General features: G+C 53.1%; 1 pseudogene; it reads left to right on the top strand.

The window, feature by feature from the left end:
• Nucleotides 1–11747: 11747 nt before the first annotated feature.
• Nucleotides 11748–23307, top strand: part of LOC123042328 (HVA22-like protein i) — a 100835-nt pseudogene continuing 89275 nt past the window's right edge.

Raw genomic sequence — 23307 nt, 5'->3', positions numbered from 1 at the left:
AGCTTGGCGATACGGATATGTAGATCTCCTACCATTGTAACTGACTTTGTGTAACCCTAGCCCTCTCCGGTGTTTATATAAACTGGATGGCTTTAGTCCATAGGACGAATAACAATCATACCATAGGCTAGCTTCTAGGGTTTAGCCTCCTTGATCTCGTGGTAGATCCAGTCTTGTAACACACATCATCAATATTAATCAAGCAGGACGTAGGGTTTTACCTCCATCAAGAGGGCTGAACCTGGGTAAAACATCGTGTCCCTTGTCTCCTGTTACCATCCGCCTAGACGCACAGTTCGGGACCCCCTACCCGAGATCCGCCGGTTTTGACACCGACATTGGTGCTTTCATTGAGAGTTCCTCTGTGTCGTCACCGATAGGCTCAATGGCTTCTTCGATCGTCATCAACGACGCAGTCCAGGGTGAGACTTTTCTCCCCGGACAGATCTTCATATTTGGCGGCTTTGCACTGCGGGCCAAATCGCTTGGCTATCTGGAGCAGATCGAAAGCTACGCCCCTGGCCGTCAGGTCAGATTTGGAAGTTTAAACTCCACGGCGGACATCTGTGGGGACTTGATCTTCGATGGATTGGGGCCACAGCCGAGCGTGCCGCACTGTCACGGCGAGCATGATTTAGCTCTGCAGCCGGACAGTACCCTGTAGGCCGCACTCGAACCCGCTCCGATCTTCAATTCGGGGCCGGCTGCGCAGGCCGAGGATGGATGGCTAGACACCGCCTCGGGAACCGCAACCTCTACGGCAATAGAGCCGAACAGTGACCTTGTTCCTCATGAAGTTCGTGACTCCGAGGTGCCAGACTCCTTGCCGGACTCCGAACATCTCACGCCCCCTCCGGTCGAATCCGATTGGGCGCCGATCATGGAGTTCACCACAGCGGACATCTTTCAACACTCACCTTTTGGCGACATCTTGAGTTCGTTAAAGTATCTCTCGTTATCGGGAGAGCCCTGGCCGCACTGCGGTCAGGACAGTTGGGATGCGGACGACGAAGAAATTCAAAGCCGTTGTCGACGATCTAACCGACATGCTAGACTACGACTCCGAAGACATCGACGGTATGGACGAAGATGTTGGAGACGACCAAGAACCAGCGCCTACTGGGCGCTGGAAAGCCACCCCTACTCACGACGTATACATGGTGGATACACCAAAAGGAAGTGACAATGAGGAAAAAGGGGACGTGGCGAAGGACAACTCCCCCAACAAACAACCAAAACGGCGACGCAAGCGCCGCCCGAAGACCGGCCTCGATAAAAACGACACCCATACGGACAAGGCCCTAGAGGAGGGCGAAGCAGTGGATGACGCACACGTCACCAAGCAGCCAGCCGGACATGAACTGGACAAGCAACCATCCCCAGCAAAGATGATATCACATCATTAGAGCACACGAATCTTCATAAAAGGCTCGTCGCCACGGCAAGAAGTTTGAAGAAGCAAAAGCAGAAGCTCAAAACAGCGGAGGACGCACTCAGAATGAGATGGAGCAAAGTACTCAACAGCGCAGATAAACATGGCGCTAGTCACCAGACAAAGAGCTACCCGAAGCGCAAGCTGTTGCCCGAATTTGACGAGGAGGCCTTAGAGCCCCCGCAGTCAAAAAAGAAAGAAGCCGCCTGGCCGGATAGACGACCAGATGACAGGCCAAGAGCAACAAGGGGCGCCGCACACAAGCCGGCACACGATCAGCATAAAGATCCTCGGAAAAAAGACTACAAAGTCAGATCTATTTATGGACCAAAAAAGAAGACTCCAGGAAGCAACATAACCCGCCGAACATTTGAAGACAACGGCACACCCAAATATAGGGGCGTTGCACACCCACTATGTTTCACCGACGAGGTGCTGGATCATGGATTTCCAGAGGGATTCAAACCCGTAAACATAGAGTCTGGATTGAGGATTATATCCTACACATACATATGGCCAGAGGAGACGATCTCCATGCCATTAAATACCTACCCCTCAAGCTCAAAGGGCCAGCTCGGCATTGGCTTAAAAGCCTCCCAGAAAATACCATCGGAAGTTGGGAAGAGCTTGAGGATGCGTTTCGAGCAAATTTTCAGGGGACTTATGTCCGGCCTCCGGATGCAGACGATTTAAGTCACATAACTCAACAGCCCGAAGAGTCAGCAGGCAAATTCTGGAACAGGTTCCTCACTAAAAAGAACCAGATACTCGACTGTCCGGACGCTGAAGCCTTAGCAGCCTTTAAACACAACGTCCGAGACGAATGGCTCGCCAGACACCTCGGCCAAGAAAAACCAAGAACAATGTCCGCACTAACAAGCCTCATGACCCGCTTTTGTGCAGGGGAGGACAGCTGGCTGGCCAGATGTAGCACCAGCGACCCGAGTACATCCGAAGTCAGGGATGGAAATGGGAAATCACGACGCAGAAAAGATCAGCGCCGGAACAAGGAAAATGGCCCAAATAGTACGGCGGTCAATGCCGGATTCAAAAGCTCTCGGCCGAATAACAAAACACTGCCCCTCAAGGACAACAGTGACGAGCTATCGAACCTAAATAAGATTCTGGACATGCTATGTCAAATACACGGTACCTCCGGAAAGCCTGCAAACCACACCCATAGAGATTGTTGGGTCTTCAAGTAGTCCGGCCGACTTAATGCCGAACACAAGGGGCTCGACACACCAAATGGAAGTGACAAACCCCAAAAGCAGCACTCCGGACAACAGAAGACTTTCCCACTAGAAGTCAAAACAGTGAACTCGCTTCATGTGATAACACGAAAGCAGAGTGCGGCACCTGCAATACCAGGAGACCGTCCGCAGAATGGGGATAGACCATACCAACATTCGACATAACAGCACTTCCTTTAAAGGAGTGATGCCAGGCCTTTAAGCCAATCATACGGGCTCTGTACCACTAGAGGTCATGTTTGGTTCATCCAGCAACCTCCGTCGCGAAAGGCCCATTCTTCGCAGCACCCCATTTCACAGTGGCCATCAAGCACTACTGGGGCACAAATCTTTCACTCGCTTTAACGCCATACCACACTACACGCCTCTTATTCTTACAATGCCCGGTCCACGCGGCATAATCTCATTTAAGAGCAACTACGAGTGTCCCTCGACAACAGAGAGCGTGGGGCTGCCTTGACAGCCACTCCGACCTTGCAGGTCAAGGCCCCTAACCACAGGTCATTCAGACCCCGGACACGGCTAGGCGAGTCCGGCTTAACTAAACAAGGGGCTTCCAGCCGCATATCCCCTTTACAAGGGGCTGCGCGTATAAATGATGAGAGCCAATAAAGCTCAACTTTCTTCATCTTCCAAATTATACTTTATTTCATACAATTTTTTGCACGATATTTCTTAGAAACTAAGTCCTTCTCTTTTACAGATGAAGCACGTGCTACACCCGTCCAGGATACAGCACAACGGAGACACAGGCGCAGACGTGCAGCAGGGACCCGTTGCAAGGATTCTTTTCAGATTAAGACCCTGCGTAAACCTTTCTTACTGTCTCTTGTTGATACACATCCCCTGGTTTCCCACCATAGCCGAGGAGGAGGCTGGCGCTTTGGCATCGGCCGCGCCAGAAGTTCCCGCCCGTACCTGGACACTAGGGGCTTAGGGCATTGTTCTGCCCAATATCATAAAGACCGAACACCTCAGGGAGTGTTCGGCGTCTCGAGTTAGGCCTTATATGCATCAGCTCCGAATCATGTCTTTGGTCAAATGTTGGGTTTGCCCGGCTCCTGTGTTTTGCTGCCTTACGTTCCGTATCATCGGCTAACGCGGCACCAGGAGAACTACTGCGATTGTGCCCCGGTTCGGCCGGGCGAGCACCTCAGTAGAGAAAGCCGAAAACTGACTGTCATGATATAGCGAGAGACTGGTCAACCACTCGATCGACCATTGGAATGTTTAGAATTCCTCCGCTTTGACGAAGGACCGCTTCCCGGTCAGGCACATACGCGCCCCGAAGTTCGGAGAGGAGCGGTGCCGCTAGGGGCTATATAGTAGCCCCACATTCGAGCTCCTATGGCTAAGTGAAAGTGATAAAGCATTATAGTCCGGTTGCCTAGTTTGCTACGCTATCACCTCCCTAAAAGGACCAAGACGTTGGATTAAGTGTGAAAAAGCGCTTTTTTATTTGCAAACACCCTCGCACCATGTGCGTGGGGGCTGAAGCCAAAGACTGCACTTTCAGGTTATTCATACATATATGGCCGCACAGGAGATAGTTCAATACTTGAGCACACAAGTATAAAAAGTTATTGCATTATAAACATGATCTCAGAAATCATACATATCATTCAAACATAACATCTTTCGAGCACTGTGCCTCTATCATACGACCGCCCTACAGGACTTCCTCAAAATAGTGCTCGGTGGGGAATCGACCTTTGTCCGAACCCCAGGATGCAACAGCGGTGGCATCCATCTCCGCCTAGTATGTCTTACCACGGGCGAGAGCCATCCGTGCACCTTCTATGCATGCCGACCGCTTCATCGCCACAATACGCGGCACCGCCCCAAGGAATTGCTGCAACAAGCCAAAATAACTCTTCGGCTTGGGCCTTTTCGGCCAAAGATGAGCGACCACATCCGTCATGGCAAGTCCGGACAATCTATTCAGCTCAGCCCACTCAACCAGCCGATCACTCAACAGAAGTGGACGCTCCGGACTATGGAATTGAGACCAGAAAAGCTCTTCCATTTCATGATCCTCCTGGCTTCGAAAGTGCACGACTGCGTCCGCCGCACTCGCCGCCAAGTCCAGATAAGGATCCTCCGCACCGTACAATCGACCCAGCTGAGCATACTTCGGATCCGTGAACTTCCTACGCGGCATAAAGGGCTTTCCAGCCACAATGTCTCCAATCTGACGAAGTTCCTCCTTCATAGCCCGCATCGCACTACGGGCATCCTTGGCTTCGGCGTCGGCCTTCTTCAGGTCCTCTTGCTCCGCTCGGCGTTCTCCTTCAAGAACCTCCAGGCGATCGGTAGCAACTTTTAATTTCGTGGCCATTCCGGCCATCTCCTCCCTGCTTCGGTAGTGAGCAGCCTTCTCGGCTTCTAGCTCTTCCGCTGCCTTCGAGGCAGCCGCCTCGCTTTTTCTGGCTTGCTCCTTGGCCCGAGCAAGTTCTGCTCGAAGGCCTTCCACAGCGGCAGCACTATCTGCATCAGGCATACAAATTGTAAGGAATGGGCGTCAGCTCCCTTACTAGGCGACCATAGAGCAACTACACACCTTGTGACTCATCGAGTCGTTTATTGACCAACAGATGTCCGCATCCGCAACGTCGAGTTACCTCTTAAGCTCGGCAACTCCATCAGTCTGGCTAGCCACCGAATGTTTCGCCACCTGCATAGGAAGGGCGACATTATATAACTGAGATTATGATCCTCGGCATGCTGCCGCTTTCGACAGCATACCAAGTCTCAGGGGCTACTATCTATATAGGCCGCACTTCATGTGCAAAAACTGTCAAAAGGTATATCATTTTTTGCGTACCTCAAATCCCGTCAGCAAACTTCTGACGGCCTCACACAACCCGCTTTCGGCGGACAAGATCCTCTCAATCACCATACTCATTAATGTGCGGTGATCTTCTGAGTTGGATGCCCTCTTAAGCAAATCCTGCAGCTCCACCGGCCGTACTCCAATGGGTGCCGAACTCTCTGGCCCCGCCGGACTCGGGGAGACCCTCTGCGACGACACCTCAGGGTCGTCCGCCCCGCACGATGGGGCGGCGGATGGAGGCGTTTCGCTCTCCATCATATCCGGACGAAGGTCGCCCGAAGATGAGCTATGCTGAGATGGGCTGAGATCCGAACTACAAGGTGAAAACTTCGGTTACCCATAGAAATTAAACAGGGATGTTCACTATTACAAAATTCCCCCTTTTTTACTTACGGCTCGCTAGAGGGCTGATTCCACCGAGGAGACAGTTCGGCCGGGGCCCTTCCCGGCACGGGACCTTCCGTACAGATTTCTTCCCCCGCTTTGAGGCCTTGACCTCCGGGTCTTCGGAAGCGGTCCTCTTCTCTCCTTGGAAGGAGGGACTCTCGATACCTCCTGTACTGAAAGCCTCCGTGGCTGAGGTGGTAGATCCCTTATGTCCTCCTTCGCCCTCCTCCGAAGGTACAACCTCTAACATTTTGATTAACACGGGATCCTGCGTGGTCTCAGGGAGGGGGGCCGGACACCGTATCAGTTTTGCTTGCGCTATCCACTCCTGTCCAAGGGATAGCTGGTTAAAAGGCAAACCCACAGTAAATAAATGGACGATGCGTCCAGACACAGGGCTACTTACTTGAGTATCCGGGCGATTGCAGCTTAGGCGAGCATCCTCGGTCAATTCCGGATGCATTTCTTGCGATCCGAAGAACTGTTTGTACATCTCCACGGGTGTCGAGCCCATGAAGTGTTGGAGAGCTGGTGGCCCCTCCGGATTAAATTCCCACAGACGGAGGGGGTGACGTTTGCAGGGCAGTAAGCGCCGGATCAACATAACCTGGACCACTATGGCCAGATTAATCTCCCTTTCTTGGAGACCTCGAATCCGGTCCTGCAATAGGGGATCATCCTTGGATGGCCCCCCAGTCACGCCCCTTGTTGACCCATGACGTCAGCCGCTGTGGGGGGCCCGAGCGGAAGACGGGCGGTAGCCTCTGCCTGCTGCCCCTGGGAGTGGTGATATAGAACCACTCCTGTTGCCACAAGCCGAGCTCCTCCTGAAAAGAGCCTTCGGGCCATGGAGCATCGGCCCTCTTGCTTATAACCGCCCCTCTGCACCCTACCTGACGCCCCTCATTCACCTTAGGCTCCACGTTGAAGGTTTTGAGCCACAAAGCAAAGTGAGGGGTAGTGCGGAGGAAGGCATCGCAGACGACAATAAATGATGAGATGTGGAGGATAGACTCCGGAGCCAAGTCATGGAATTCCAGCCCATAGTAAAACATGAGCCCCCTCACGAAGGGATCCGTCGGGAAGCCTAAACCCCGACGGAGGTGAGACACAAACACGACGCTCTCGCCGCGCTCGGGAGTAGGAATAACTTGCCCTCGGGCAGGCAGCCTATGCGAAATCTCGTAGGTTAAGTACCTGGCGTCTCTTACCTTTAGCACGTCCTCCTCCGTGACGGAGGAGGGCATCCACCGGCCTCGTAGGTCGGGGCCGGACATTGTCAAAGATCGAAGATACCCGAATATGGAGCCTTGGGTGTTGGAACTCGGGGCGAGGGGCGGATTCGATAGAGGATTGAAGAAGAAGAACGGGCCTTGGTCTCATTATAAAGAGGAAGAATACCAAGAGCCGTCCCCGTGACCGTTTGGAACCCGCCTTCGATGGAGGGGGCGCGGCAACGGGCGCGGTTGGGTTACCCACGTCCGTATTGATGGGAATCCCAGAATAAGGGGAACGCGATCTCTGCTTCTACAAGACGTGCCAAGGAAACCGCCTCGCTAAACGCGCTGAGGTGGAACAATAAAAACAATTTGAAGGCTTGGTAGTGGTGTGACGTTATGCCACAAAACACGTCAGCAGGTTGAACTTGTGTAATATTATTCTCTCTAAGGGGGGACGTGGAATTTATTTTTGTAGAGTCGGACACTATCCTGGTGTTCACAATCTTCTATAAATTATTCGGAGGAAGAACCCGCCTTGCAATGCCGAAGACAACATGCGCGTCGGACTCGTCGTCATTGAAGCCTGGTTCAGGGGCTACTGAGGGGGTTCCGGACTAGGGGGTGTCCGGATAGCCGAACTATCATCATCGGCTGGACTCCAAGACTATGAAGATAGAAGATTGAAGACTTCGTCCCGTGTCCAGATGGGACTTTCCTTGGCGTGGAAGGCAAGCTTGGCGATACGGATATGTAGATCTCCTACCGTTGTAACCGACTTTGTGTAACCCTAGCCCTCTCCGGTGTCTATATAAACCGGATGGCTTTAGTCCATAGGACGAACAACAATCATACCATAGGCTAGCTTCTAGGGTTTAGCCTCCTTGATCTCGTGGTAGATCCACTCTTGTAACACACATCAACAATATTAATCAAGCAGGACGTAGGGTTTTACCTCCATCAAGAGGGCCTGAACCTGGGTAAAACATCGTGTCCCTTGTCTCCTGTTACCATCCTCCTAGACGCACAGTTCGGGACCCCCTACCCGAGATCCGCCGGTTTTGACACCGACAGCGGGTTTTTAACCCTTGCTACTACTAAGCGGTCTCTATCGTGCCCCCCCCAGGACATGCCATAGTAGTAGCGAGGGTTATAAACCTACGCTACTACTTTGTGAATAGATGTAGCGCAGGTCAGATGCCCGCGCTACCAGTATATTCCAACACCACCCACCCCGATCCACCCCACCAACCGTCCCACTCCACCCACCACTGTTTGTCTGAAAAAAAAGAAAAAACACCCAACCCTCAAACAGATCCCCTGCACCGCCGGCCTCCCTTCCACCACCTCTCTTCTACCAACCCACTTGCCGCCGGCGAGTACTAGCACATAGAGGGACATGAGCCTCCTCCCCCTCCTACCCCGCCTCACCGATCCCAATGGCCGCCACGTACAACCGCCCCCTCCACTCCCTCCTCAGCGGCGGCGCAGGTACACACTCACGCACCCTTGCCAACACCTCCTCTACTCTCTCCGATTCCGTCGATCTACATGACTGACTGACTGACCCTGCCCCGCCACTGCTCGCCCAGTCACCGACCTGCTCCTCTGGAGGTCAAGGACCGCCTTCGCGGCGGCTGTCGTGGGTGCCACGCACCCTCGCCCAGTTGCCGACCTTCTCCTTGTTGGAAATATGCCCTTGTCGGTGTACTAAAGTAGGGGCACTACTTTGTACCCCTTACTAAGTGCACGGGCAGTTGGAGCCGCACGGCCAGGACCACGCCAAGCAGGGCAAGGGGAAGGGTCGTAGCTGCAGAACAACCAACACAACGCCAAGACCAGAATACCAAGAGGGCAAGGAAATTCTCCCCGCCAAGAGCCTTGTCGGGGCAGCTTCCGCGGCCCTGACAAGAGCCTTGTCAGGGCAACTTGCCCAGCCCCACGCCAGCGCAACGCGCCACCCTTGAGCCCAAGGTTCCCAACTTCATTGGAACCAGGACTCGGGAGGCACTTCTGTGGTGTCATGCAGATCTTTGTGAAGACAAGATACGCTCCAAATCAGAGGAGGAATAGAAGGCGAAGAACCTTGGCAAGATCCTTGCCAAGGAAGCGCACAAGACCTCCGGCAACATCCTTGCCGGGGACGACTACAACACCACGGCAAGACCCTTCCCGGGGCCCCAGCAAGGCCCTTGCCGAGGACGTCTGTTACATCTACGGTCAGGCTCGCGCCTGCCGCAGTCTTGCCGCCACTCCCCATGCAAGCACCTGCATCTTAATAGGAGGCTTCTTGGCTAAATCAGCAACACCTACGTGGTGGCATGCAAATCTTCGTGAGGACTTCTCCACCGTGCCACCTCAACTACTTGCTAGCCTACATGGAGCCACCTCAGCTGCCAGCCAGCCTACATGGCACCACGCGCCCCGCTGGCTCGGACGCATGTCGAAGCAGGGTGGAGCGGCGACAGACGGGACGGGGGTTCGCATTTAATGTGCCTTGTCCCATATGGTTAACGATAGGCTTAACCATAGTACCCCGATGCCACCTCCTGTGTGCCACTGTGGCGATCCCCTTGCCTATAAAAGGAGGCCCAAGGCATCCAGGAGAAGGATTCGGACCCTTGGACAAGTTACACTCATTCTATCTAGCTTAAGAACAGCAAGAACACTCAAATAGATATTCTAGGCAGGAGTAGGGTATTACGCACGAAGCGTTCTGAACCTGGGTAAACAACCCGTGTGCTCTGAATTGGCCTCTGATCCTGCTCTCCTCTCAACCCTGCGCCCCACAACCGCAGTAGGGATCCCGTTTTGATCCCATAGGTATCGTTTCCACTGACATCTTTGGCGCGCCAGGTAGGGGCGCTTGTTGAGACAATCTGGTTCGGGAGTTAGTTCAGTAGCTCTTCGTCACCATGGCTTCCTAGGAAGGAGACGACCAGGCGAGCAACGTCATCAATCGGGGCAGAGGAAGCCTTCCGTCATGGCGCCTGTGCTTGCGCCCTTTGCACCAAAGAGGAAACAAGGACACTGCACAGGCCAGCGCCCGCCTGGCGCCCGCCTAGTCTCGATCGTCATGGCTTGCGTCATGAGCACCTCGTGAGGTACCCCTACCTTGATCTCTCTGCCTCCTCGCAAGCATGCCTGGTGAGGCCGCTCCTGAGGAAGCCTTCCGTCATCTGCCCCACGAGGCTTGGCCCCTCGCGAGGGTCTTGAGCTTGAGTAGATGAAGATGGGCCATACTGGGCCACCACTTGAGCCACGCCGTAGGCTGCAGGCAGGCAAGTCTGGGGACCCCCGTTCCCAGAACGCCGACAGTAGTTTGTTTCTTACAATCTATTTTGGCATTGACGGTGTTCAAGAAAGGTCTGCCAAAGATAATGGGACAAAAGTCATCTTGTGGGGAGCCAAGAACAAAGAAAATCAGTAGGGTATTTTATTTTTCCACACAAGACTTCAACATCTCTAAGAATCCCAATTGGTGATATAGTATCTCCATTGGCAAGTTTAATAGTGACATCTATGTCTTCTATTTCAGGACGTGCTATTTCATTCTTAATATCTTCAGATAAGGAAAAGGAATAGCACTCACACTAGCACCTAGGTCACATAACCCATGATAACAGTGATCTCCTATCTTAACTGAGACAACAAGCATGCCAACAACTGGTCTATGTTTATCCTTTTTTATCAGGTTTGGCAATTCTAGAAGCTTCTTTACAGAAGTAAATAACATGCCCATCAATATTATCGACTAAGAGATCTTTAATCATAGCAACACTAGGTTCAACTCCGATTTGTTCAGATGGTTTCGGTGTTCTAACATAACTTTTGTTAACCAGAGTTGAAGCTTTAGCATGTTACTTCATCCTAACAGGGAAAGGTGGTTTCTCAATATAAGCAGTGGGAACAACTGGATCAACATTGTAAATGATAGTTTCTTCTTTAGCTTTTACCGGTTCTTTAACTTCTTCTTTAATAGGTGGGTGGTATTTAAACCACTTCTCCTTAGGGAGATCAACATGAGTAGAAAAAGATTCACAAAAGGATGCTACTATCTCAGAGTTAAGTCCATATATAATGCTAAACTTTTGAAAAGCATCGGTATTCATAAAAGATATAACACAATCAAACTTACACTACTAGGGAAAAGCTTATACATAGACGCTTACTAGTAGTGCGGGTTTATACCCCTCGCTACTTCGACTTACTAGTAGCACGGGTTTTTACCCCTCACTAATACTAAGTTGATAGTAGTAGCGCGGGTTTTTAACCCTCGCTACTACTAAGCAGTCTCTACCGTGCCCCCCCGAGGACATGCCATAATAGTAGCGAGGGTTATAAACCTACGCTACTACTTTGTGAATTGATGTAGCACATGTCAGATGCCCGCGCTACCAGTATATTCCAACACCACCCACCCTGATCCACCCAACCAACCATCCCACTCCACCCACCACTGTTTGTCTGAAAAAATAAAAAACATCCAACCCTCGATCCAGATCCCCTCCATTGTCGGCCTCCCTTCCACCTCCTCTCTTCTACCAACCCACTTGCCGCCGGCGAGTACTAGCACATAGAGGGACATGAGCCTCCTCCCCCTCCTCCCTGCCCCGCCGATCCCAATGGCCGCCATGTACCACCGGCCCCTCCATGCCCTCCTCAACGGTGGTGTAGGTACACACTCACGCACCCTTGCCAATGCCTCCTCTACTCTCTCTGATTTCGTCGATCTACAGGACTGACTGACTGACCCTGCCCCGCCACTGCTCGCCCAGTTGCCGACCTGCTCCTCTGGAGGTGGAGGAACGCCTCCGTGGTGGCTGTCGCGGGAGCCATGCACCCTCGCCCAGTAGCCGACCTTCTCCTTGTTGGAAATATGCCCTTATCGGTGTACTAAAGTAGGGGCACTACTTTGTACCCCCTTACTAAGTGCACGGGCAGTCGGAGCCACGCGGCCACGACCACGCCAAGCAGGGCAAGGGGAAGGGCCGGAGCCGCAGAACAACCAACACAATGCCAAGACCAGAATACCAAGAGGGCAAGGCAATTCTCCCCGGAAAGAGCCTTGCCGGGGCAGCTTCCGCGGCCCCAACAAGAGCCTTGCCAGGGCAACTGGCCCAGCCCCATGCCAGCTGAACGCGCCACCCTTGAGCCCAAGGTTCTCAACTTCATTGGAACCAGGACTCGGGAGGCACTTTTGTGGTGGCATGCAGATCTTTGTGAAGAAAAGAGACGCTCCAAATCAGAGGAGGAATAGAAGGCGACGAACCTTAGCAAGATCCTTGCCAAGGAAGCGCACAAGACCTCCGGCAACATCCTTGCTGGGGACGACTACAACACCGCGGCAAGACCCTTGCCGGGGCCCCGGCAAGGCCCTTGCCGAGGACGTCTGTGACATCTACGGTCAGGCCCGCGCCTGCCACGGTCTCGCCGCCACTCCCCATGCAACTGCCAGCCCACCAGCTAGGCAGGGCCAAATCAGCAACTCCTATGTGGTGGCATGCAAATCTTTGTGAGGACTTCTCCATGGCGCCACCTCAGCTACCTGCCAGCCTACATGGCGCCACCTTAGCTGCCGGCCAGCCTACATGGTGCCATGCGCCCCGCTGGTCGGACGCGTGTCGAAGCAGGGTGGAGCGGCAATGGACGGGATGGGGGTTCGCATTTAATGCGCCTTGTCCCATATGGTTAACGATAGGCTTAACCACAGTACCCCGATGCCACCTCCTGTGTGCCATTGTGGCAATCCCCTTGCCTATAAAAGGAGGCCCAAGGCATCTAGGAAAAGGATTCGGACCCTTGGACAAGTTACACTCATTGTAGCTAGCTCAAGAACAGCAAGAACACTCAAATAGATATTCCAGGCAGGAGTAGGGTATTATGCACGAGGCGGCCCGAACCTGGGTAAACGACCCGTGTGCTCTGAATTGGCCTCTGATCCCGCTCTCCTCTCAACCACGTGCCCCGCAACCGCAGTAGGGATCCCGTTTTGATCCCATAGGTGTCGTTTCCACTTACATCTTTGGCGCGCCAGGTAGGGGCGCTTGTTGAGAGAATCTGGTTTGGGAGTTAGTTCAGTAGCTCTTAGTCGCCATGGCTTCCAAGGAAGGAGACGACTAGGCAAGCAGCGTCATCAATCGGGGCAGCGAACGGCCACACGGCGACAGAGAAGATAAGTTGCGCAACACTTTGAGTTCTTCCTTTCTATATATATGGTTAATCCCCTCAAAGATCTTCTCCCCTGTACAAGAATCCTGCACGCAGTGGGGCCTTTTCGTTATTGGCAATGCCCTTGGTCTATTTCAAGTCTGCTCAACAGTTCGAGCGGCTGCATCAAGAATGGCAGGGTGGCCATCCTATATTAGCAACGCTCTCGCTCTGTCTCTAGTCCGCTCGGCAGTTCAGGTGGCCGCGCTGAGAACGACAAGGTGGTTCGCACGGCACCAAGCACACCTTGCTGGCCGCTAAAGGATCCGTCCTTCAGAGCGTAGCGGTTTGGGTTTATGCGCCGACAAGCCTACCCAATAAACATAGGGTGGACATACAAAGGGGGATTGAACAGGGAAATAACGTGCATCATACCAAAAATATTGCAGAGTATATATTACATCAATTGTTGCTGCGGTTCTAACTAAAGATAGAAATTGTCTTGGTTATGAACCCGCAGCGACGACAAGGAACGGGGCATCTAGTCCCGGGCTGGCCCTCCAACCTCTGGATTCCGCTAATGCGGCTGATGATGGGCTCGATGCACTCCTCAAGCCCTATGAGGCCCGCGTCGCCCGGCAAGCTATCCAGCATGGCGTCGAAGTCGAGGCTGGGTTTCCAGTACGCCAGCTTGGTGAGGACCTTGGTCATGGCGCCCTGGCAAAGCATCCGGGCCTCATCGGCCAAGGAGCTTGCTCGATTGGAGTGAAGCCTCTCCAGAGCCCTAAGGACACTCTCAAAGAAGATGGTCAGACTGGCGTTGGGGCTCAGATTTGGTTCCGGGGCGTACTTCATGTCCGGCATCTTCATGTTAGCCAATTGCTCGGTGATTCTGTTGGCAACGGCGGCAAGGCGACCAATCCAGCGCTTCTCGCCATCAACCCGGTCTTTGAGATTGGCGGCCTCATTTGCTCGGAGCTGCTCCTCCTCCGCCAGGCGCTGGGTCAGGTTCCCCTCCCGGGTTTTGGCCTCCTCGAGCGCCCCCTCAAGGCCTTCCAGGTTGAGCTTCAGGTCCTTGATAGTGTCATTGGCGGTGGAGAGCTGCTCAGCCCTACTAAGGATCACGGATTGTGCCTCGACCAGAGCCTCGTTGGGTGTGTTCTTTTCCGAGGACAGCTCTAGGATCTGCTTCGCCAGGCCGTCTCGCTTCGCCTCCAGCTCCTTCACCTTGTTGTCATGGGACGGGGCCTGGGAATCGAGCGCTTCCTTGTGCTTATGCTCTAGTTCTTGGGTCCATGCCGCGGAAAGCTTCTCAACCTCCTCATCCTTGCCGCAAAGTTTGGCGGCAAGTGTCGCCTCGTGTTCAGCAAGATCCTCTTCATGGGAGTTCAGTGCGACCTCATGTTGGTGCCGGATGGCCTCATCCTTGTCAGCCTGTGCCTTCGCCATCTCCTGGGCCTTCTCAATGTCGGATTGCTTGAAGATGAGCTCTTGTTTGCGCTCAGCCAGCTGCTCCTCGGCGACCTTCAGCTCCTCATGGGCTTGGCGGAACCCGGCCTGCGCCTCAGCGACGTGTTTCTCGAGGTCAGCCTCCGTCTTGTTCACCACCGCCTCCTTGGTCCTTGCCTGGTCCAGACAGGCGCGGTGGCGCACCTGGAGTTTGTTGAAGTTGGCACTTATGGCCTGGAGAAGCCGCTCCTCTTGGGAGCCGCCACCAGAGCTTGGCTCATCAACAACCTCAAGGCCGGCGGCGGCAAGCACCTCGTCATCAAAAATTTCCCCCTCGGCGGACGCTCCGGTGCTCGCCGCCCCTGGAAGGAGGACGAACAAGTTGTCGCCCACCTTCAGGTACCTGCCTGAGCCGGAGGCAGCGGAGGAGGAGGGTTGATTGTCGACCACCTCCTCCTCGGCATCAGCGCCCCTGTCGTCCTCCCCGGCAGGCCCCTTGCCGGCCTCCTCCTTGATAGCCGCACCCTTGCCGGCGTCCCCGGCGGGCCCTTTGCCGGCCTCCTCATCGATGGCCTTGTCAGACCCTCTGGCAGACCCCGAGGCAGCCTCCTCAGCATCCTTGGCAGCTTCCTTAGTGGTGGCGTCCGTGGTCCCCTTGTCCGACGAGGGAACGCCTAGATACCAGTATGGAGAATGAGGCAGACCCAAGCAAAAAAAGAAATGAAAAAGAGAGCAGAAGAAATTAGCAAAAATAGGGGGTGAATGGGCTCACCTGTGCCGAGCTGAGGAGAGGTGGCCCTCTCCCCGACAACTTCCGGTGCTGGGATTGACCTGCCAGCACCTAAGTTCACTTTCTCCCCCTCCTCCGCCTGCATGGGCTCGGTGGTGGATGCCCTTTCCGGGGACGCCCCTGGGGCGGTGTGGGAGAAGGCAGTGGCATGCTAGGAGAAGCCCTCACTGGCTCCTCCTGCTATCGCTCCTCTCCTGCGAGTCTGGCAAGGTTAGCATCGGCACCCCACACACCGGCGGACACGAGGAAAGGAATGGTTGGTGGACTTATGCTGGGGGCTGAGCCAGGGGCTGCATCGGGGGCTGTCGTCCGGGCTACTTTCCACCACTAGTGGTGCGCCTGGGGTGCTTGTCGAGGGCTGGATGCTTGCCGAGGCCTTGGCCCTCTTCCTCACCTACATGGTCAACGTCTCCATGTCCCTGCCAAGACAAAGACAATTCAAGATAAGTAACGCGGCTGGAAAGGACAGGAATGATGGGGGCAGGATGCTTACTCCTCCTCCGTCTCCTCGTCTGCTGCTTTCCTTTTCCTCCTCGGGCTGAGGGATGAGAAGTCGAAGGCGACGTTCGTGTTCGCGCTTGCCGGGGGAGGAGAAGGCGATGGAGTCCGGTAGCGTTTGGACGAAGAAGAGGCAGTCACCGTCTTCTTCGCCACCGCAACTCTGTTCTTCGCCTCCGCGGCCCGCGTCACACGTGCAGTTCCTATCGGCGCCACTTGTCATGGCTCGCCCCTGCCGCGTCATACCGGCTCGCCAGAGCTGGCCCGGCGCAGGGTGCGTCTTTTCTTCGCGGCCGAGGGGTTGACAGCCTCGACCTCCTCCTCGGATGACTCCTCAACGGCGTCCCTGATAAGAGGGGCCTTGATAATGACGTCGTCCGCCCCTTTGGCAGCCTCCACCCACTAGGTGAGTTCCTTTTCTTCTATGGCTGCGGCGGCCTCGTTCTCCATGCCGCTAGCATCGCCGGCCAGCCTGGCGAGCTCCGCCTCCGCCGCCCTGTCAGTGATGTAGTCCAGCTCCTCCTGGGTGGTGTCCTGGATGAGCACTGGCTCATCGTGAGAAAGTTCTTCGACAAGGTTGTCGAAGGAATCCTTCACCTGGTGTGCCGAGGGCTCGACCCAGTTTGGGTCAAGACTGTGCGCGTTGACGACTGGCATCATGGCGAGGATTTCGGCCTACCGAGTGTTGTTGCTCAGTGGGACCACACCCGACGGTAGCCCGAACAACGGACCTTTAATGACCTTGCCGGACTTTGCCGCCCTGCCGGTCCTCTCCACCTTGCCTTTGGTGAACACATCAAGCTAGAAGAGCCTCCGGCAGTACCAGGAGTGCCCCAGCACCGTGTGGTTGTTCTGCAGACTGGTGCGGAGCCTCATGATGTTGGTCGCGTTCCTGAAGTCCAAGGCCGGCCTCCCCTTTTTGTGCAGTGGAGCAATTGGACGGTGGATGAAATCCGCCACGATCATCTCGAGGGTGAGCGCGGCCTCAGTAAGGTGGTGGATCCTGGTGGTGGCGATCGAGAACTTCTGGTCGTTGGGGTCGACGTCGCTCCAGTCTACGCCGCGGAGCAGCGGCTCCCGACGAATTCTCCGGCACAACTCCGGTGGGTCCTCCTCCACGATCCAGCACTACCAGGCCAGCCATTCTTTCCACCTCTCCTTCATGGCGCCATTTGGGTATGCGCCTCTTTCCTGGACCCTCGGGATCCAGGCGACGGTTCCAGAAAGGGCGCCCCCTGGCTGGACCCGGGGGGAGAAATAATGGCGGAAAAGCGCGTGCTGGTTGTCTGTGTCAAAACCGGCGGATCTCGGGTAGGGGGTCCCGAACTGTGCGTCTAAGGCTAATGGTAACAGGAGACTGGGGACACAATGTTTTACCCAGGTTTGGGCCCTCTCGATAGAGGTAATACCCTACTTCCTTCTTGATTGATCTTGATGATATGAGTATTGCAAGAGTTGATCTACCACGAGATCATAGAGGCTAAACACTAAGAGCTGGCCTATGATTATGATTGTTGTTGTCCTACGGACTAAACCCTCCGGTTTATGTAGACACCGAAGGGGGCTAGGGTTACACAGAGTCGGTTTACAGAGAAGGAGATCTAACAAACGAATCACCAAGCTTGCCTTCCACGCAAAGGAGAGTCCCATCCGGACACGGGACGAAGTCTTCAATCTTGTATCTTCATAGTCCAACAGTCCGGCTGTCCGGATACCCCTTATCCAGGACTCCCTCAGTAGCCCCCGAACCAGGCTTCAATGACGATGACTCCGGCGCGCAGACTGTCTTCGGCATTGCAAGGCGGGTTCTTCTTCAAATCCAGAGTACTTGTCGTAGCAAACAGTGTCCGGCTTCCCATTAATGTTGCACTCCTCGGCTTTTGTGCTTCAATAATGGCTATCTCCACGTGTCGAGCGAATACGAGGAGCCGGGGCATTTTTACATTTGCCACCCTGACCCTGTAAGCAAACCGTCTATTTGAAGAGACGGGGATCCTCAGATCCAAATCTCATCATCTTCCCCCAAGCAAGCATTCAACAGAGCGCGTCCGGAAAACCATTCCATCATGGCTGGTCACCGCAGCTCCTCCTCTTGCTCTCGTAGCTCTACGCCGGGTGATTGGAAAAAGTGTTCAGTCCCTCATAGCTATTTAGTAGAGTTGCAGACCCAAGGGTTTCTTCCACCAGCATACATGGTCCCCGTCCGAGCCAGACTAGCCACCTATAACGGCGGGGAGCAAGCATAGAACTTTCCTTACCCATCTCGGGAGGAGCGGTTAGGCATTGTCCCATATTTGCTGAGAGGACTTGGGTTTCCAATCCACCCATTCCTCCGCGGGCTCCTGGAGTTCTACGGCCTCCAGCTGCACAACTTCACTCCTGCCTCCATACTGCACATTGCAGGTTACGTTGCCCTTTGCGAGCTATTTCTGGGATGCGAAGCTCATTTCGAGTTATGGAAGAGGCTATTCTACCTCGTCCCTCGCAATCAGGAGGGATCTATATATCAAGTAGGCGGAGCCGAAATATGGCGCGTCGCCCAGATCGGATACCTGTCGGGCACTCCAAAGAAGGCATCCGAAGACTGCCCTTTAGAGTGGTTTTATGTAGATGATGTTCCCCTTCCGGACCCAGTCCGGACAGGCCTTCCTGAGTTCACCAATGCCCCGCTAAAGAAACACCAAAGTTGGCACCCTCGGAGCCCCTAGGAGGAAGATGACAGAGAAATTCTGTATCTGATGGGCAGGATAAAAGTACTGGCCCAATCATGACTGACAATAATAGAAGTTATGTCAATATGCATAATGCGGGGGGTGCAGCCACTTCAATATCGGGGGAAACCCATGTGGCACTTCAACGGAGAAGACGACACCACTCGTTGCAACCGTAAAGGTCTGGACTCCGCCACCGCTCTTGTGAGAATATTGTCTGATTTATACAAAGGAGAAGAAGAGGAGTTCTTCCGCATTAAGCCGCGGGATGGATTTTCCATGTACAACCCCCCCAAGCTGGGTAAGCTATCATTCTTTACTCGACTTTATTCATTCTTCTGTCCTTTGTCACCAACATTCACCTTGCTATTTTCAAAGCAGGAACTGAAAAGGGCCGTGAAGGAGTTCAACAGCCCACCTCCGCAGCCAGAGGATCCTGGCCGGGCTCTCGACCCCGGACTTGAAGAAGATCCAGATATATCTGTGGAGCTTGTCGACGGGACATTCTATCAAGCAAGCCGTGACGGCACCTTGGTGGCCATCCTCGCCGATTATCCCGGGCTTCTCCCAGTGTCGAATGTAAGTAAAGCCGGAGCCCTAACTTCCGAATTATGCCGTACCTTACGTGCATATGTTGCATTTTTATAGAAACGGCCATTGGGACGCCGTGCTGAGCCTGCGGGGGCTCATCAGCAAAGGGCACCCGGGCCAGGCAGGCTTAAGAGGAAGGCGGTTAGGATTGAGATGCCAGCGCAGAGGTACAAATTGAACTTGCTCCATGATTATTTTTGCTGAAATGTGAAAGTTTTCATTATGTCCTGGCAGAAAGAGTAGCCGCCGGACCATATCCGGAGACCCTGCCGGCCACGCCCCAAGCAGCCGGATTCCTGAACCGGACTCATGAGTGGAGGCTGACATGGGGACAACGCCGAGTTGTCCTCCTACAGAGGATGTGGACAGGCTTTCCGCTACAAACTCCGAAGTGGAGAGCGCCATGAATCACCGGCGCAGATGTAACACACCAAAAATTTAACCAGGTTTTAGTTATTAAAATTTTGCCAAGAGTTTAAAATTTTGCCTGCAAGAATATTTCTGTTGATTTCAAAACCTTTCTTTTATTATTAAGGATTTATTTTTCCCAAGTGGATCCTTCCAAACATATTGAACTTCTATGCCATCTCATTAAGACAATTTCCTAATCAGTAGATTTATTTATCAAATTATTTCACCTTGAGCTATTTTCTTTAAAATGACTTGTTTTAAGTTTGGAGCTCTTTTTGTACTACAACCATTTGATGCATTTAACTAAAAATTCCACCAAAATTTGGAGATGTCATGTGATGCCTCTAAATCACTTTTATGCAATAATATAGTTCATTCATTGCATATTTTGAGTGCTACACATGTTTTTCCTCTCTGGTCCAGTGGGCAATTTTGCACTGCAACCCTTTTAAATATTTGTTTCTAGCTTCCACCAAAATTATGGGATGTCAGTAGGAGCATATGATTCCATTATATGCAAAAAATCTAGGGATGTTCTTTGAAAATTTTGAGTGAATCAACCTCATCTCCATTCTGGTTCATCATGATGGTTTGTACAACAACCATATTATTTCTTGCTCTTTGGCCCTTGATTCTTTCTCCTACTTGTAGTCCTCCATGCTAAACCCCTAAGTCCAAGAGCATGCAACCATTGGCATATTTTTGGTTCATGAAATAATGCCATTAAGTCATGTCCAGATTTGAAGTTCTGCAAAACTTGCACTAGCAAGTTTGTGCTCTTCACAAACTAACCTCACCACCCTCTCTTTCACCTAAAGAGACCCCACTCTGGAAGTTTTGGTCACTCCAAGAAATGCCTAAGTGCCTCTGGCATTTTGTCAAACACCCTGTGGGCATGAACAGTTTTGGCATGATTGTACGTTTGTGTTGTGAACTTTCCCATCTGTCCAAACCAAGTTGTCTAGTAGCCTGCTAATGGTCTCTAACCCAGACCTGTGGATTTGCAATTGATCTCTAGCAGTTTTGGCCATCCTGGCATTTCGTCGAGCAGACGCCGTGCACGCCCGGAGCGCGAGCAGAGCACGCCTTTTGCACGTGCCCGCGCCCGAGCAAGCGCGCCCCTGGATAAACTTCCCCGAGCTCGTCCTGATCCTTTCCCCTTTGCTGCATCATGCCAAGAGCCCCGACCGCCCCTCGCTCGCTACAGCAGCGCCGCAGCAAGCTTCTTGGCGGCACGCTTGCAGCCGCGTCCGTGGACGGCGCCGCCCAAGCCACCACAGCGTGCCAGCTCGCCTCCTTCGACAGTGGAGCATTCGTCTGTAGCTCCTGGAGCCGGCCAGCCACCGCCACGTCGCCCTGCAGTACAGTAGGGCGGTTCGCCGGCGAGCTTATCCCCGGCCGCCGCGAACTGACTTGGACTTGCTATAAGAGGGATTCCCGGACTCCTCCGATCATGCAGGCAGCTTCACGCCGTCCTTCTCGTACCCCCCCTTAGTCGTCAATCGTAGCGAGGAGGTCGTCTTCAACCTCTCCGGTCAGCTCGGCCGCCGCCTCGTTCCGGTCGATTCCGTCGCCACCAGTGCCTCTTCCTCTCCACTCTCTCCACCAAGAACTCTCCCTCCCTATCGCGAGCACAACCCCGCGCTCGATTTTGGCCAGAGACCACCGCAGCCCCAAACTCACTATCCACCCGAACGCCTCCTCCGCCGCGGAGCTCGCCGTCGGCGACTCCCTCCACCCCCGGCGACCCTGCGACCACCGGAAGGACCGCCTAGGAGCGGCAGATCCATTCCTGCACTCGGATGCCTGCGAGGAACCACCAAACGCCGGCGGAGATCGCCGGAGCCCCCGCCTCCGTTCGGCCAGTGGCAGAGGAGGGAGGGCGACTGGTCAAACCTGACCAGTGGGGCCCCGAGACCCACCGTCAGTGACCCAGCGCCTGTCCACGCAGGAGTAAGTGGAAGCGCCTTTTTCGAATATGCCTTCGACGTGTCTTTCTTTAAAACGTTTTCTTTTCTGTTTTATTTTTAAAAACAGATTTTGACCAAATGTTGGACTGGCTATATATTTTAAAATATAACTCCAAATGAATTGATTCCTTTTCCTACATCTCTCAATTTCTGTCTAGTTTATTTTAAGATTTATTTGGAAAAAATTTCAAACAACTTTTTGTGCTATTTTTATTTTGTGTGTTAATTCATTTATATTTTCAAAAATAGGATTTTGAAGAGAGGAGAAGTATTTCAAGAGTTTGAAATGCACCCTGCCTTCCCATGACCTGAAGGCAAGCATTCTGAACCCCGGCATAATATTTTTGCGTGTTCGATGACACGTTCATAACATCACCTCACTTTGGAGAAACTTGTTATTTCATGTGATATGATCTTATGCATGGGTGCATGTTATTGATTTCCATGCTGTTGGAAATGAACACAATTGTGATGATAATCATCCTCATGTGCCTTGCATGCATACCGGCAGGAACCTGGGAAAAACCTCTGCCTTGGGTAGGCATGAGTTTGTCGCCGGTCACCGTCGGGACGGTTATGTCCGGTATGGCATGGTAGGGTATAATGAGCGGTGATCCTGTTGGTTGTAATGTTGTTGTTATACATGACATGCAGGGAAGATTATAAACCTCCTGAGTCGACCGTAGATCGAGTCTTGTTCCAGTAACCCCCATACTTGTTCCGTACTACCACTCGTCTCTACAGCAAGTAGAGTACGGTTCAGTAATTTGTCAACCCCTTTCTAGCACACACCGTACAGAGGGGCCGGGATGAGGGTACCACGGCCATGGATTAAAGCCAGTCATCCGGTCAGGGGGCATGGGTGTTTTCGGTTGTAGCCGAGGGGGTAGCTTCCCCAGTTTTGCGCGCGGTATAAATTTTGTGATCCCATGCTAATCGAGGTTGTAGCCTCCCCACTTAGAGTTTGCTTGGCACGTGTCGTGGGTGATTCCAGACACGTGTGAGTTAAGCTGGTGTGTGCAAGTCAGGTGTGTTTTCATTTAAAAGACCGTAGACGGAATTAGTCCCGATGGACTAATGGAATCCGTTACTCGTGGGTAAAGAGTACACCCTCTGCAGAGATTAAATCTATTCGAATAGTCGTGTCCCTGGTTAAGGACTACAGTCTGGAAAGGGTCAAGTGTCGGTCTTAGTGTCGGTCTTCGGAGGTGAAACTGTTAAACCAGAACGAGAATTTCTACTTGTGACTTGTGATAATTATGATTATTATTATTGACTAACCCGTGATATTATTGTTATCATCGAGTATCTCTGGGATGGTTCTACCTCCGGAATATTCACCATGATTGTTGTTTTTAAAGCCCTTTATGTGGTGTCGCTCAGACGCCCGACTGTGGCATTTCTTTTAAAGCCCTTTATGTGGTGTCGCTCAGACGCTTGACTGTGGCATTTCTTTTAAAGCCCTTTATGTGGTGTCGCTCAGATGCCCGACTGTGGCATTTCTTTTAAATCCCTTTATGTGGTGTCGCTCAGACGCCCGACTGTGGCATTTCTTTTAAAGCCCTTTATGTGGTGTCGCTCAGACGCCCGACTGTTGCATTTCTTTTAAAGCCCT

This window comes from Triticum aestivum, chromosome 2B, assembly GCF_018294505.1.
Source record: "Triticum aestivum cultivar Chinese Spring chromosome 2B, IWGSC CS RefSeq v2.1, whole genome shotgun sequence".
Taxonomy (NCBI): domain Eukaryota; kingdom Viridiplantae; phylum Streptophyta; class Magnoliopsida; order Poales; family Poaceae; genus Triticum; species Triticum aestivum.
This window is presented reverse-complemented; position numbering and strand designations above follow the sequence as displayed.